Here is a 14,910-nt window from a genome sequence, read left to right on the forward strand (position 1 = left end):
CACCTGAACTTGATGCTACTATTTTTATTTTTAAACTACAGATTAGAAGCTGGTGAATTGGTTTCAGGAAAAAAAAAAAATCACATTAAATAATGTGTGTTATTGAATTTAATTATTTCTCAGAATCATTTGTATTTATACTTTGTTTTATTGTTAAAGTGATACTTATAAGTGCTTTGTATCTACTGTTATATTTGTACATTTTAAGTAACATTAAAACAAATGTAACACCCATTGACACAGAGTCCAGTAAAATCATTGCATTGCATTGCATTTGGATATCACTTAAGTTTGAAGGACGATACCTCATAGCTTGAAGATAACTGGAGTCCTAATCTCTGAGTAAACTAAATGTCTCAATTAGTAGAACTGACTTTTTTTTTTTAACCCTTTCACTAAAGTTAGCATTTAAATAAAGAACAGAACATTTACAGGGCAAATTTCTATACAGTGGCTAGTCAGCTAAGAAATGCCTTTTGCAGGGGCGCCTGGGTGGCTCAGTCGTTAAGCGTCTGCCTTTGGCCCAGGTCATGATCCCAGGGTCCTGGGATCGAGCCCCGCATTGGGCTCCCTGCTCTGTGGGAGGCCTGCTTCTCCCTCTCCCGCTCCCCCCGCTTGTGTTCCCTCTCTCTCTGTCAAATAAATAAAATCTTTAAAAAAAAAAAAAAAAAAGAAATGCCTTTTGCAAAGCTAACAAGCACACAAAAAATATTTTTAATCATTACTTTTGAATCATAATATCTTGACTTTCTATTATCTTTTTTCTTACAAATTATGCCAGTCCCAAACTAAGGTTATTCCTCCATTCCCTCAAAAATGTTACATTTTGATTCTTTTAAAGACAAGTAATTTTAAAGATAAATCCTTCAAAATAACTTGATTATTTTTATTCTTGCTGATTGTTTTTGCCTTATCTGCTGTCTCTCACATCAGTGATGAATTCTGTTTACAATATTAGGTATTTGGAGGAATGGGAACTCTGTCAGATTTAATGTTACTAGTAGACAATTTTAATTTTTGTCCTTCAAATGATCTTAGGTTTGAATTATATCTTAAAAAGGCATTATTTTGTTATGGTATATTATAAACATTGTATAGATTTTATAATCACTGGCATTCACGATTGAACTGTTTCATCTTTCTGTGGACATTTGCTTTTACTTACCCAGGAATGTGTGTGTATAACCATAAATAATGTTTTAAATATGCTTTAATATATTTAAATATTTATTATCATCATGGATTATTGGCAATCAAGAAATATGAATGATGCATATAATATTTCTTCAGTTATACAGAAACATCTGTCAGGATTAAATTAAAATAGTAATTTTGTCATAAAACAACTGAGTAGTAAGCATACAATTGAAAAACTAAAGGCAAAATAAAGTGAGTAAGATGTTAGGTTCATACAAAAAGATAAAACTGATGCTAACATCAAAAAGAACTGTTTTTTGATGCTAGTTTAGATGGATCTGGATGTAGGTTTATGTGAACCATAATATATCATCTTCATTATATCCAACTGACATAAGAAAAGTAAAATCATGGAAATATATGTTACGCAAAGGAAAATTCCCCATAGGGCAACAGAAGATGTCAATTCGTTCCTGAGAGAATATAACATAGTAAGAGGGTGGTCGAGTTTAGAAGGGTGAAGCAGGAAAATGTGTATTTAGCAAATTATAATGATTTGTGAAACCCTTTCCAAGATTTGATATTCTGTAAAAAAAATTGTTCAGAACCAATATGTAAAACTGGCTAAGTTGTTAAAATAAATCACATGTTATTTTGTTGTTGTTGGTGGTGGCGGTGTTACAGGCCTACCAATTTCAAATTTTTGAAATATTAACATTTTAATTTAAATTTAATTAATTCAACTTATTTTATTTTTTTAAAAGATTTTATTTATTTGATACAGAGAGACATAGCAAGAGAGAGAGAACACACCAGCAGGGGGAGAGGGAGAAGCAGGCTCCCCACTGAGCAAGGAACTGGATACAGGGCTCAATCCCAGGACCCTGGGATCATTACCTGAGCTGAAGGAAGATGCTTAACTGACTGAGCCACCCAGGCGTCCCCTCAATTTATTTAGTTTAAATGAAGATATTCTCTAAGTCATTGTGGTGAGAAGGCATTTAAAGTATATGTAAAATTCAGTGTGTCCCAGTGTCTACTGATAGATGAATGGATAAAGAAGAAGTGGTATATATATGCAATGGAATATCACTCAGCCATAAAAAAGTATGTTATCTTGACGTTTGCAACACCATGGATGGAACTAGATGGTACTATGCCAAGTGAAATAAGTCAGAGAAAGAAAAATACCATATGATTTCACTCAATGTGGAATTTAACAAACAAAGCAAAGAAAAAGATAGAGACAAACCAAGAAACAGACTCAACTATAGAGAACAAACTGATGGATACCAGAGGGAAGGTGGGTAGGGAGATGGGGGAAATAGATGATGGAGATTAAAGAGCACACTTACCATGATGAGCACTGAGTAATAACATACAGAATTGTTGAATCACTATTTTGTACACCTGAAAGTAATATAACACTGTATAGTAACTATACTGGAATTAAAATAAAAAAACTTGAAAAAAGTAAGTATATGTAAAATTCTATACATTTCCTTATTTGAGAGCATGAAGAATGATGAAATCCAAATGCTTAATGGTGAAGGGGAGCAGAATATGAGACCCCAAAATATGCCACTTTGACACGTGGATTATGTTGAGCTCAAGGCAATTAAGACCCAGCCGTCTTAAGAGAAAGTTGTACATAAGAGACCATGGACTCTGAGAAACAAACAGGGTTTTAGAGGGGAGGGGGGAGGGGGGATTGGTTAACCCAGTGATGGGTATTAAGGAGGGCACATACTGCATGGAGCACTGGGTGTTATATGAAAACAATGGATCGTGGATCACCACATCAAAAACTAATGATGTATTGTATGGTGACTAATATAACATAATAAAATTAAAAAAAAAAAAAGGAAAAAAAAGAAAAAGTTGTACCTCCCCCTTAACTACCTAAAATGATTTACACAGGGGTCCTGGCTCAGAGAGAGAGCTGTTACCAGAAATAACTTTGATCTGAATGAGTCATACGATGGCAGGGCAAACATCCAATTACCAAACATCTGTTCTTATTGTCCTGTGAATTACCCTCCTCCTCTTTGAAGCCCCAGGCCCCCATCCCATTCCTTAGCTCAGAATGGCATATAAGAAAGACTCAACTGGCTGACTTGTCTTTGGGTCTCATTTTCTTATGGAGCTCCAGTACATATGTTATTGAATTTGTTTTTCTCTGGTTAATCTGTCTTATGTCCATTTACCAGTCAAGGACCTAGGAGGGTAGGGGAAAAGTTTTCTTTTCCAACACTGGCAACCGTGTGTAAAATACCAAAAGAACAATTTCTTAAGAGTAGAGGTGTTTATGTGCCTTAGTGCAACTGTGAGAACAGTATTGTACAATGTAAGTGGCATTGTTCAACGAGTTCACTTTTGCCAAAGAGAAAAGAGCCTTTCTCTTGCCAGCAGGAGCACTCAGGATACAGACACATGGAAATGAAAAATGAAAAACAGTAAATGCAAATAAAGCATTACAGTAGCCTTTTTCTTGTTCCTTTCTCACCCTTTCTGCCATCACACACTGATGACAAATGATGGTTTCAACTGTAGCAATAGAGATGCATTTGTTTTTTCTTTTTTTTTTTTTTTAAAGATTTTATTTATTTATTCGACAGAGAGAGAGACAGCGAGAGCAGGAACACAAGCAGAGGCAGAGAGAGAGGGACAAGCGGGCTCCCCGCTGAACAGAGAGCCCGATGTGGGGCTTGATCCCAGGACCCTGGGATCATGACTTGAGCTGAAGGCAGCCGCTTAACCAACTGAGCCACCCAGGCACCCCTGCATTTGTTTTTTCAAAGTCAGTCCACTAGAGAGTAAATTTTTAAGTCACAAGTCAACAAAGAGTCCAGAAGAAAACATGTACAAACTGTTTCTCTGGTATAATAGAGATGTCCAAACTATTTCACTGTTCTGGAGACTTTTCAGTATGACTTGTTTAAGAAGTTATTAAAGCACAGTAAGGCAATTTCTTTTTTAATGTCCAGAAAAACTGCCAATGACTTGGAAATGGGCGAATAGAATTGTGGTGTCTTTGAGTGGAATGCTTGCATTGTGTAGTGGACTCACTGGAGATTATTGGATCCCATAGGGGTATATAACTGTGCCTTCCACTAGCAATCCAACAACTGTGGAGATAAGAAGTTAACTTGTGGAAAACAGTAATGCTGATGGAAATGCAAATTATTTTTGTTCATGGTGATGCAAATGAATTGTGTCCTGTAGCAAATACAGATCTCTGTAATTAAACCCTCATTTGAACTGGTTTTAGTGTCTGTTGGCTCACTCATTAATTAATGAGTTGACTAAAATTTCTGACAATTACTCATTTTATATTTGTATGTGAATCATAAATCTTTTTTGAAAATTGTACTTTACTGCTATTATTAAGTGAATTAATGACTGGAAGAACCAGAAGTTAAGAAGTTAAAGAGGGAAAATTGGTCTTAACATGTGTTCAGGTGCTTGGGTTGTCATTATTATATTGTTTTTGGCTCATTGCTGCTCCCTTTGCTCTGTGTTAAAGCAGTGAATGAGATTTTGTTTTCATTTAACTGATATAAGCCAGCTTTTAAATTTTAGAATGCAGACATGTTCCCCTCTGGAGTGATTGAGTTCACTTTGTAAAGATTTAGAACTATTTACTTAGGTGCATATGGGGGTGAAGGAATTGGATAGAGTGGAGGTGCCAGAAACCTGGAACAAAATAAAAGAAGAATGACTTCCTTGGGACAGAATCATGGCAGTACATTCTTTAGTGCCTCCATCCTCTCTCATCAGCCTACTTTGTTTGTGGCTGCCAGAATAATTAAAGGAGTTGGAAAGTAGGTTCTGTTACTATCTTGCGTTTAAGCTTTGCTCTCAGGTTGATTAATGCTTTCTTTACACTTGCACTGGGCTGCTCTACATTTCCTTTGTAAGTAATGCTAATTAGGTTGAACAAGCAGGGAGTGCTTGCAGAGCTAGTGTTTGAGTCAGAATAACTCCTGGGAGATCATGATGCTTCTGGATGAAACTAAATGGAAAAACCTAGGATCTAAAAAGGCATTTTCATTCATCATTTTAGCTAATGTCGATTGAGAACCTACTATGTACACTATGGCTATATGAGGAGAGAGTATTCATGCAATGTCCTGGAAGTGGCTGCCTTCTTTTACATTCAGAAGAGGCGAGGAGACTATTAGTGTGACTGGAACCAAGTGATGAGGAGGAGAGTAGCAGATAAGGTCAGGGAAATAGAAGATGCAGGGTTCTGAAGATATATGTTAATAAGCTCTCTTTTTTTCCCTGCCTGTTATTTAAATGGATGCCATTGGATAGTTTTGAGTAGAAAACAGTGTATGATCTGACATACTTTTAAAAAGATAACTGCTACTGTATTAAGAAAAACAGCAGAAAGTCATAGAAGTTGGGACCCTTATAAATGATAAGGAAGAGTTGGCTGTTACTTGGGCCAAGGTATTTGCAGAAGAGGTAATGATAAGTGGCCAATGAGTTGGATGTAGTATATGAGAGATAGGTATCAGTATTGTTTTTTTAATCCTTGGTGTGAAGAACTGGGGAAATGGAGCTACCATTTACTGAATGAGGCATAAGGTTGCAGGACCTGCTTTCTTAAGGAGTGAATGGGATTAGGAATTTGGTTTTGAGTATATTGTCAGTTTTCTATTAGCTTTGAAGTGAAAATGTTGAGATATAAGATATAAGAGTCAAGTTCAAGGGTGAGCCAGTAACATTTAATGGGCTTTCTTTTAATGATTTATAATTAACATTTACTAAGATGCACAATATTTAAGTTTGTTGAATTTTGACAAGTGTACATAACTGTGGAATCAACATCTGTAACAAATTTTAGAAACTTTACATTATTACAGAAAGTTCCTTAGTAGATTATTGCCTGTATTAGTAGATTATTGTCCAACTTCCTCAGCTCCACCCTTGGGCTAATTACTATCTATCACCATGGACTGGTTTAGCCTACTCTACAACTTCATAAAAGTACAATTATGCAATGTATATTTTTAATCTTTGGTTTATTTGCTCAGCATGATGGCTGAAAGATATTTTTACACCATAGCATTTATAAATTGTATTTGTATACAGAAACCTATTTATTGATCATAGCTCTGCAAGAAATATCTTAGATTTTTTTTGTCTTTAATATATTTTTTAATTTAATTTTATTATGTTATGTTAATCACCATACATTACATCATTAGTTTTTGATGTAGTGTTCCATGACTCATTGTTTGCGTATAATACCCTGTGCTTCGTTTGATACGTGCCCTCTTTAATACCCATCACCAGGCTAACCCATACCCCCACCCGCCTCCCCTCTAGAACCCTCAGTTTGTTTCTCAGAATCCACAGTCTCTCATGGTTCATCTTGCCCTCCGATTTCCACCCCCTTCATTTTTCCCTTCCTGCTATCTTCTTTTTCTTCTTCTTTTTTTAACATATAATGTATTATTTGTTTCAGAGGTACAGGTCTGTGATTCATCAGTCTTACACAATTCACAGTGCTCACCACAGCACATACCCTCCCCAGTGTCCATCACCCAGCCGCCCCATCCCTCCCACCCCTCACCACTCCAGCAACCCTCAGTTTGTTTCCTGAGATTAAGAATTCCTCATATCAGTGAGATCATATGATACATGTCTTTCTCTGATTGACTTATTTTGCTCAGCATAATACCTTCCAGTTCCATCCACATCATTGCAAATGGAAAGATTTTATTCCTTTTGATGGCTGCATAATATTGAAATATCTTAGATTTTGCTATAAGAATTCTACATAAACAACAAATCCAAAATTTCGTTAGCTTAAAACAAACATTTATTTTTCACTCAGGGGTCAGTAGGTTGTCTGGTATTCTTCTTGGCTTAGCTGAGCTTGACTAGGCTTGGGTTTAGGCCCACTCCACATGTTTGTGTTTTGGAGACCAAGGGAAAGAGGAGTAACTACATGCAGCAGTTACAACCACTTCTTATGGTGGACCACATGAGGGCAAGAAAACCAGTAGAAACTTTGAACTGATGTATTTTCATGTATTGTCACATCTCCTTGGCTGAAGCAAGTAACTGGGCCAAACACAAGGTTAATAGGGTAGGGAAATGTAGTTCTTTGAAGGTGTTGGAGAGAAAGGGAAATGGATAGTTGTGGAAAAATAATACAGTTTCACAGGTGAGCAAGGTTAGAAGTACCAGTCATTATTTAGGGAGAAAAATAATATTCAGCTCAGAAGATGTGAGTGCTCAATTTAATTGTGTGATACAGATGAGACCCAAACACTGCTCTTGTGACATTTAATTTAACATTGGACCATGTTCCTGCTTTTGTTTCATTAATAACATTAGGCTTGCACAATGAAAAGAAGTAAGGACTTTGGGACCGAGATAAAGGAGAAGACAGACTACAGAAGTGTAAGTAAGGAATGTTAAAATGCCCCTTCTCCCACCATTATCCTTAATATCCTTCTCAAATTACTAGAAGAGCCAGGGTTTGTACACCTCAAAAGGTAAGTATTAAGAAAAGTCTCACTATTCTTTAGAGACTCTTGTTGAAGTTAGCAGTGAAGAAAAAAAGATAAGATTTATTAGAATTGTGAGGAAGACCATTTAAATATGGAAGCAAAGACCCCACCTTTTTTTTCTTATGATGTATTTTTTCAGTCATCAGTCTGAAGGGAACACAGTTATGAACACTTGTGCTAAGAGTATAAAGCTGTTTCAATTTAAGGAGAGATCCTCATGGCTTTTGAAGCAATGTCATGAGGAGGAGCAATTAAGGAGGCACTAACTGGTAGTGACTGATGGCTGGAGACAAATGGTAACCATCTCAGTTTAGCTCCAAACAGAACACTAATGTCAATTCTAGAGGAAGAAAGGGAGTCCACGGAGCTGAAGAGGAATAATGAACAAATTTGTGGTAAGAGTTAAAACAGGGTAAATACATCGTGACAAACCACATTTTGAGGTCAATAAGTCCTCAAGAGGAGAATTTATGTTGTGCAGCAGAGGGGAAATTTGAAAAATATGTTGGGGCCAGATTTTGGAAGGCCTTTAAAAGGCCAGATTATTGAATTTGGACTATATAATAGGTTGTACATAATAGGTTGTTATGCTATTTTTTATAAAACTTCCAGAGTGCTAAAAGCAGCGTTTTAAGGAAAGTAATCTGAGTAGAATTTAGAATTATTAAATGGGTAAAATATGAGATCGGTCATATCAGTTAGGAAAACATGACTAATCAGTGTGTAATTCATATGGTCAGAAGCAGTGGGGGAAGCAATGGATAGTTTTGAGAAATATAAGTTTACAATTCACCAACCATGGCAATTGATTAAAGACTACTGGTTGGGAAGAAGGCTAAAAAGAGGTTAAAAAGAAATGATTGAAATTTTTGAACCTTAATTACTAAGAGGATGTTAATTCCATATGACTTTATAAGTACGGAGAGGTATTAGAGACCTATGATATTTTTAATTTGTTTAATATTGTTTAAAGAGGGTTTCTGTTAAGCCTATTTAAGATTAGCTTGCTTGTGCAGATCCATGTATATATGCTGGAGAGAAGAGTGTAGGCTCTGTAAAAACTGATAAAGGAAATGTGATGCTTGTTTAAAGGCTATGAAGACACAAAAAATAAAATAGATTTTTTAAATTCTGTGAAACCTTTTGAAAACAATATAGAGCAAAATTTAAGGTACAGTAGAGCCATCTTGGAAACTGTTCATGTCAATTTAGTTCCTAAATTATTATGCCTAACACAGTGTCTTGGTCATCATAAACACATTTTTGCCTTTATGGAGTGTTTTTCTTGCAGCATCTTCAATGGCGTAAATCACAAGGATTTCTGTAAAGTAAAGCATAGAGTGCAGTCCAAACTCAACTTATTTTCACTTTGATTTACATATATGATAATATATGTGATGGATATCTTATCCAGGCCTCTATAGGAATATTTCTTTCCTTTCTTTTGGCTATATATTTATTTCTGTTTGAAAGAGGAATAATTGTTTCTCATAATTCAATTGATGGTTTATTGAACACATTCTATTTGAGAAGCATTAGATTAGTTGCTGGAGATACAGAGGTAGAAAAGACATGTAGCTCAGAGTTTAGCATGGAAATAAAAAGAATGAACAATTATAATAGGGTTTGTGAAAAGTGTTATGGTGGAGTTATGCCTGGAGTGCTATGGCATTGTAATGAAAGGGTTCAAACTGAAATTAGGGGATTGATGTTTGCAGGATGAATAGGAGTTAGATATAGCTGAAGTTGAAGGGAATGAAGAGTGCAGAACATTTTTAACACAGAAAACAGACTGCATGAAGGAATAAGGGATGTGTGGAGAATTTCAAATAGTTCAGTATGCCTGAATTGAAGAGAGAATATGATGCAATAGCAGAATATAAAGGGTACTTTGAACTTTGTTTTTGTTTTTTTTTTTTTTCCACTTTGCTGTGTTCATTCCCCATAAGTTCACTGTGTCTCAGAAGCTCTAGTATCTCCTAGGATCTTGTTCGCCCAGAAAAATAGAGTTAGTGGAAATCACGAAATATCAAAGCTGGAAAGGAATCTTAAAAGTGATATATTAAACCCACCAATTGCCAAATAAACGTCTCTGAGTACATAAAATTGAGTTTTCAATTTATAAATTAAAAATTGAAAATAGGAGTTCAAGTATGACTGAAGCTGACTTCCTGCTTTATTATCAGATTTCTTACCAAAGAACTAGTTGATAGTCTCTTCTCAATCAGAATTAAAACCAACTATTGAATATCTTGTTTTATTCAAGTTTAAATGCCAGCTACTGTATAAAACCTCTTTTCAGAGTAAAATGTTAAACACTCAGCTTTGCCCCATTGAAGTCCAATCATTTTGTTAGAGAATCCTTGTTGATTCTAACCTCATTCACTAGGCAGAGTTGATGGACACTATTGAGGCCTAATTATCCTTGATTGACATACCACATGTCTAAATCATTCTCTTATGATTGGGATGATCATATATCCTGCTTTTCCCAAGAAAGGTCTAGTTTACTACTGTTGTCCTAAACATAATTACTAAGAGCTCCTTTTCATTCTTTAACGGCATCCAAATTTGGACAATAAATTATACAGTCACCTTCTTAGTCAGATGAGTCCCTTTACAATTGACATAATGGTTTTGCAAAATTTCATCCAATACAATTTAAAGATATAAATAGAATTCAGTTATTCCATTACCAAGATATATGAACAATGAGAGATAGGCACATATAGGCACTCTAACATCACTGGACAAGGAAATCCCTTAACTTGCAGAGGCCAGGAACATACACTCTTACTACAGTTATTCTAGCACAAGCTCAGGGAGGTATGACCATAAGTTGTGTCTAGGACACTTCTAATGGAACCTTCTGAAAGTCAATGTGGTCTTTGAACTTTCCAAGGGGATTTTAAAGAATTGACTGATTTTCTATGCCTTTAACTGTGAGCAATGTATATTTTCTTTTGTATCTTGGCTAAAATAACTCTTCCTGCCATTTCCCACATAGTGTGAGAGGGAACGTAGCAGAGAGGGAGGATCCCCAGATAGCAATCTACTGCCAGTCTAACAGCCCCCACATAACAGTTATTTTTGCTTTGCCCACGGAGCTGCTCTGTGCTTAATGCCTCCTTGACTGAGGAGCCAATTTAACCTCCTCAGAGCCATGAAAAAACTTTTTTGAGTGTGCATCATTTCTGAGCATCCTTATTCAGATACAAAAGATACTGAGCTGTTTTAAAGCACCATTTCTTCTTTCCAGAAATGTGATTATGCTTCCTGGAGAAAAAGAAAGCAAACCCTCTGTGTTAGAGGCCAGCCAGATAAATATTCTCATGTATGTTTAACAAAGTGGGAATGAAGACAAATAAAATAAGTAAATGGATACTCACATCCTTAATATGACAGAAAGGCTCTCAGCACCCTTTCAAGAACTTTTCAGCTTAGGTTAAAATTCTTTGGAGGGAGGCAACTTTAAACTCCGCATATTAGCAAACATACGTATGAAACAATAAATAATTCCACAGGAAAGGAATCTAGGAGTGAACATGTGGTAGAGCTATTAATATATTTATATAGTTTAGAGTAAGCAATTTTTTATAAAAATGACACTTGAAAGGATTAGTACAGTGTCTTAATTGACAATACATATTTGCCTAAAGGAGTCTTGTTGGGTTTGCTATAGATAACAGAGAAAATTCAGTTATACTCAGCAACAACTCTTTCATTCCTAAAATCCATCTGCTCAAGTTCTTAAAAATTATTTTTCATTGAAGTATAATGAACATGACTATCTATATATATATTTTTTCAAACTTTCCCCCAAAATGTATGTGAAGATAAATCACAGTCCAATGCGTGAAGAATCATTTCGCTGAAATTTGCTAATGCTGATCAGCATAAATCTTCTTCTTCAACTAATGTCTGTCTCGTCTATATTTAAATACGTTCAGCAATTAGAAATCAAGGCTATTTGATCACTATTGTAGATCCTTAAAGTTTTCTCTTTAAAGGAAATAAAACCATGAAGTGTTTTCACCAGTATCAGACTGCACAGGCTAGCAAGATTATTTGTCAATGATATTCTACTGTTCAAAGTTTTGTCCTTGACTCCAGTTCTATACCCTCTCCCCTATATTGGCTTCATGAACTTGGTCTGGTGACCTGGCCATCCAGGGTTGTCTGTGAACCATACACAGTCACATAATAGGTATATTGTCACTGGCACTCCCAGTCACCTTCCAGCACAACACGGTAGAATATTCCAGGTGTCTGGCACCAGGAGACCTGAGTTAGCCCCATGATGATCAAACTGTCGGAGAAAGACTAGTAAACATTAATCAGTGTGCTTCAATGCACCGGGACTTACAAAGAGCAAGAACAGGGTGCCTGGGTGGCTCAGTCATTAAGTGTCTGCCTTCGGCTCAGGTCATGAACCTAGGGTCCTGGGATCAAGCCCCGCACTGGGCTCCCTGCTAGGTGGGAAGCCTGCTTCTCCCTCTCCCACTCCCCCTGCTTGTGTTCCCTCTCTTGCTGTGTCTTTCTCTGTCAAATAAATATATAAAAAATCTTTAAAAACAAAACAAAAACAGAGCAAGAACAATGCATAGTTTCCTCTCTTCTTGTTTCATGGAAATGCAAGCCTCTGTTAGGGCAGACCTGGAAGCACTATGACTTTGTATAAACTGAGGGGACCCCTGCTCTTGGCACTACCTTTCTATAGGATATTTTCTTTTTTATAAGCTATATAAAGAGAATGGAGATTTGGATCACATAAGCTTTTTACTACACAATGCAAAGAATTTCCAAATCATATAATCCTCCCCCCCTCCCTCCTTCCTTCCTTTCTCTCTCTCTCATGTGCATGTGCCCATTGAATTACAGCCACTTTATGTCTGGCACTGAACTAGATGCTAGAAATAAAAATTACATGTATTGATAATTCAGAGGTCAGCAAGGTATAGTCTTCATCTTTAAAATAATGCTCCATTTCTCATAATATTTGAAAGAGAAAGTTGACAGTTGACCCCTGCTCCCCAATAAAACTTTTCTGAATCCTTCATGTCTCAGAACAAAGCAAAGTTTAACATATATATTATAAACATACATATCATATAAATATATATTTATATAAATAGAAATACAATTTATATATAAATCACCAAATTATATCACCATATTATATACCTGAAACTAATATAACACTGTGTGTTAACTATGCTGGAATTAAAATTAAAAATTAAAATAAGAAAATATATTTTTAATACTAGTCCTTTCCTGTCTTTCTCCCCATGACCACTTTTAAGGGACTTGTTCTGGCTGGCAGGGCTCTTTCATCTCCTAGGTAAGGAGGGTGATTAATTGGAAATCAGGAGCTCTAATTTTATTCCTATGATATCATCATTCTTCTCAGTCCAGAACAAAAAAGAACACATCTCTTGGCTACTCTCAAAGTCCAAAATATGTTCAGTAGTAAGGAGATACAACAATTTCTGTCAAGATCAAAATTTATGGGTATGAAAATTTGAATAATAAACTTTGAAATGGTTTTAGAAAAAAATTATATAATCTTCCCAACTTTCTGCCATGCATGGGCAATATAAGTTTATTTGTGGCAGGCAGAGGAAGAAGCAGGCTCCCCACTGAGCAGGGAGGCCCCCCCCATGCGGGGCTTGATCCCAGGACTCTGGGATCATGACCTGAGCTGAAGGCAGAGGCTTAACTGACTGAGCCACCCAGGCGCCCCAATGCCACTGCATTTTAAGCATAAAATATAATTCCTGAAATATTCAATAATGAAAATGTCATGGTTCTTTCTATCTGTCCCTTAAAATTGCCCTATTGTATCAATACCAGTAACTTGCAATTCTGTAATTTTACTCTGATGATTTTTTTAAAATTGTGTAATGATCTGTCTCTTGATTTTTAAGAACTACCTCAAATTTGTCTTTCAAGATTTGCTGTTAAAATGAAAGGCAGACATCTCTTTCTAAAAAGTGTATTTTTCACTTCTAATTTACTTCTTCTATTTAGAAAATTATTTTTATTTTCATTTGCATATTTATGCACAATGAAGCCATATAAGCAGAGTGAAGTTTTTTTCCTTAGAAGGGGACATCTGTCAGATACTATGAAGCTCTCAGGTAGGCTAGGATTTAGCCATAGGTGAGAAATGGAAAAAAGGTCAATTCATAGACAAATCGTCCATGATAATCACTTCATTGCCTCATAGATGGTATCCTGTTCAGAATTCCATATCTTGGCAGATATTGGGAACATACAGCCTGATAACTGAATATTACTGTATTTCTTGAGTAGGATTCCAATGAGACATATACACATAAGGATCTTTTATAGTACAATTGAAAACCCAGTTTTTCTCTAATAAACTGTTACATGACATCCTTTTCCAGAATAAACATAAAGGAAGATGAGGCAAAAGCCATCATGCGCCCCATGCACATTCTGCCTGCTGGCCCTGCATTATTGACCTACTACATAAAAATGGTCTAAGCTTCAGCAGGTCCTGACCTTTTATATCAGTTATACCAGAGCCACCTGGTGGCTTGTGAACATTCAAATTTTCAGTTCTCCAGACAGAGTAGTTCCCAATATAGCAGCAGAATCTTCATCATTCTTGCTCATACTACAGTGTAAGAATTGCTTCTCTAAACATCTATAGCCCCCGGGGTGGTTAACATCTTGAATCACACGTGGAAATGACGATGTAGCTGGTTCATAAGGAATCAACAGCAGATGTCCCGCACTGTGTGCAGATGAAGCCCTTTCCAATACCTAAATCTAGGACTAAGAAGTATGTTTCTTTCATATATTATGCTTTCATTCCATAGTGCCAGGAACAGTATGTTAGTCGCAGGTGGAGAGCTAGATCATCCCTGCCTTCTTATTTATTATCAGTAGTTTGCTATATCCTTAGAGGAATGTGCAACTGCTACACTACTTAGAACAAAAAGAAAATTATATCATAAAATTAGTATTAAAACCAAGCATCTCGGGGCACCTGGGTGGCTCAGTCAGTTAAGCGGCTGCCTTCAGCTCAGGTCGTGATCCCAGGGTCCTGGGATCGAGCCCCACATCGGGCTCCCTGCTCAGCGGAGAGCCTGCTTCTCCCTCTGCCTGTCACTCTGCCTATCTGTGCTCTCTCTCTCTACGCGTCTGTCAAATAAACAAATAAAATCTTTAAAAAAAAAAAAAAAAACCAAGCATCTCTTCCCTTTGCTCC

This window comes from Leptonychotes weddellii, chromosome 1 (genome assembly GCF_054177405.1).
Source record: "Leptonychotes weddellii isolate Sample4059 chromosome 1, ASM5417740v2, whole genome shotgun sequence".
Taxonomy (NCBI): domain Eukaryota; kingdom Metazoa; phylum Chordata; class Mammalia; order Carnivora; family Phocidae; genus Leptonychotes; species Leptonychotes weddellii.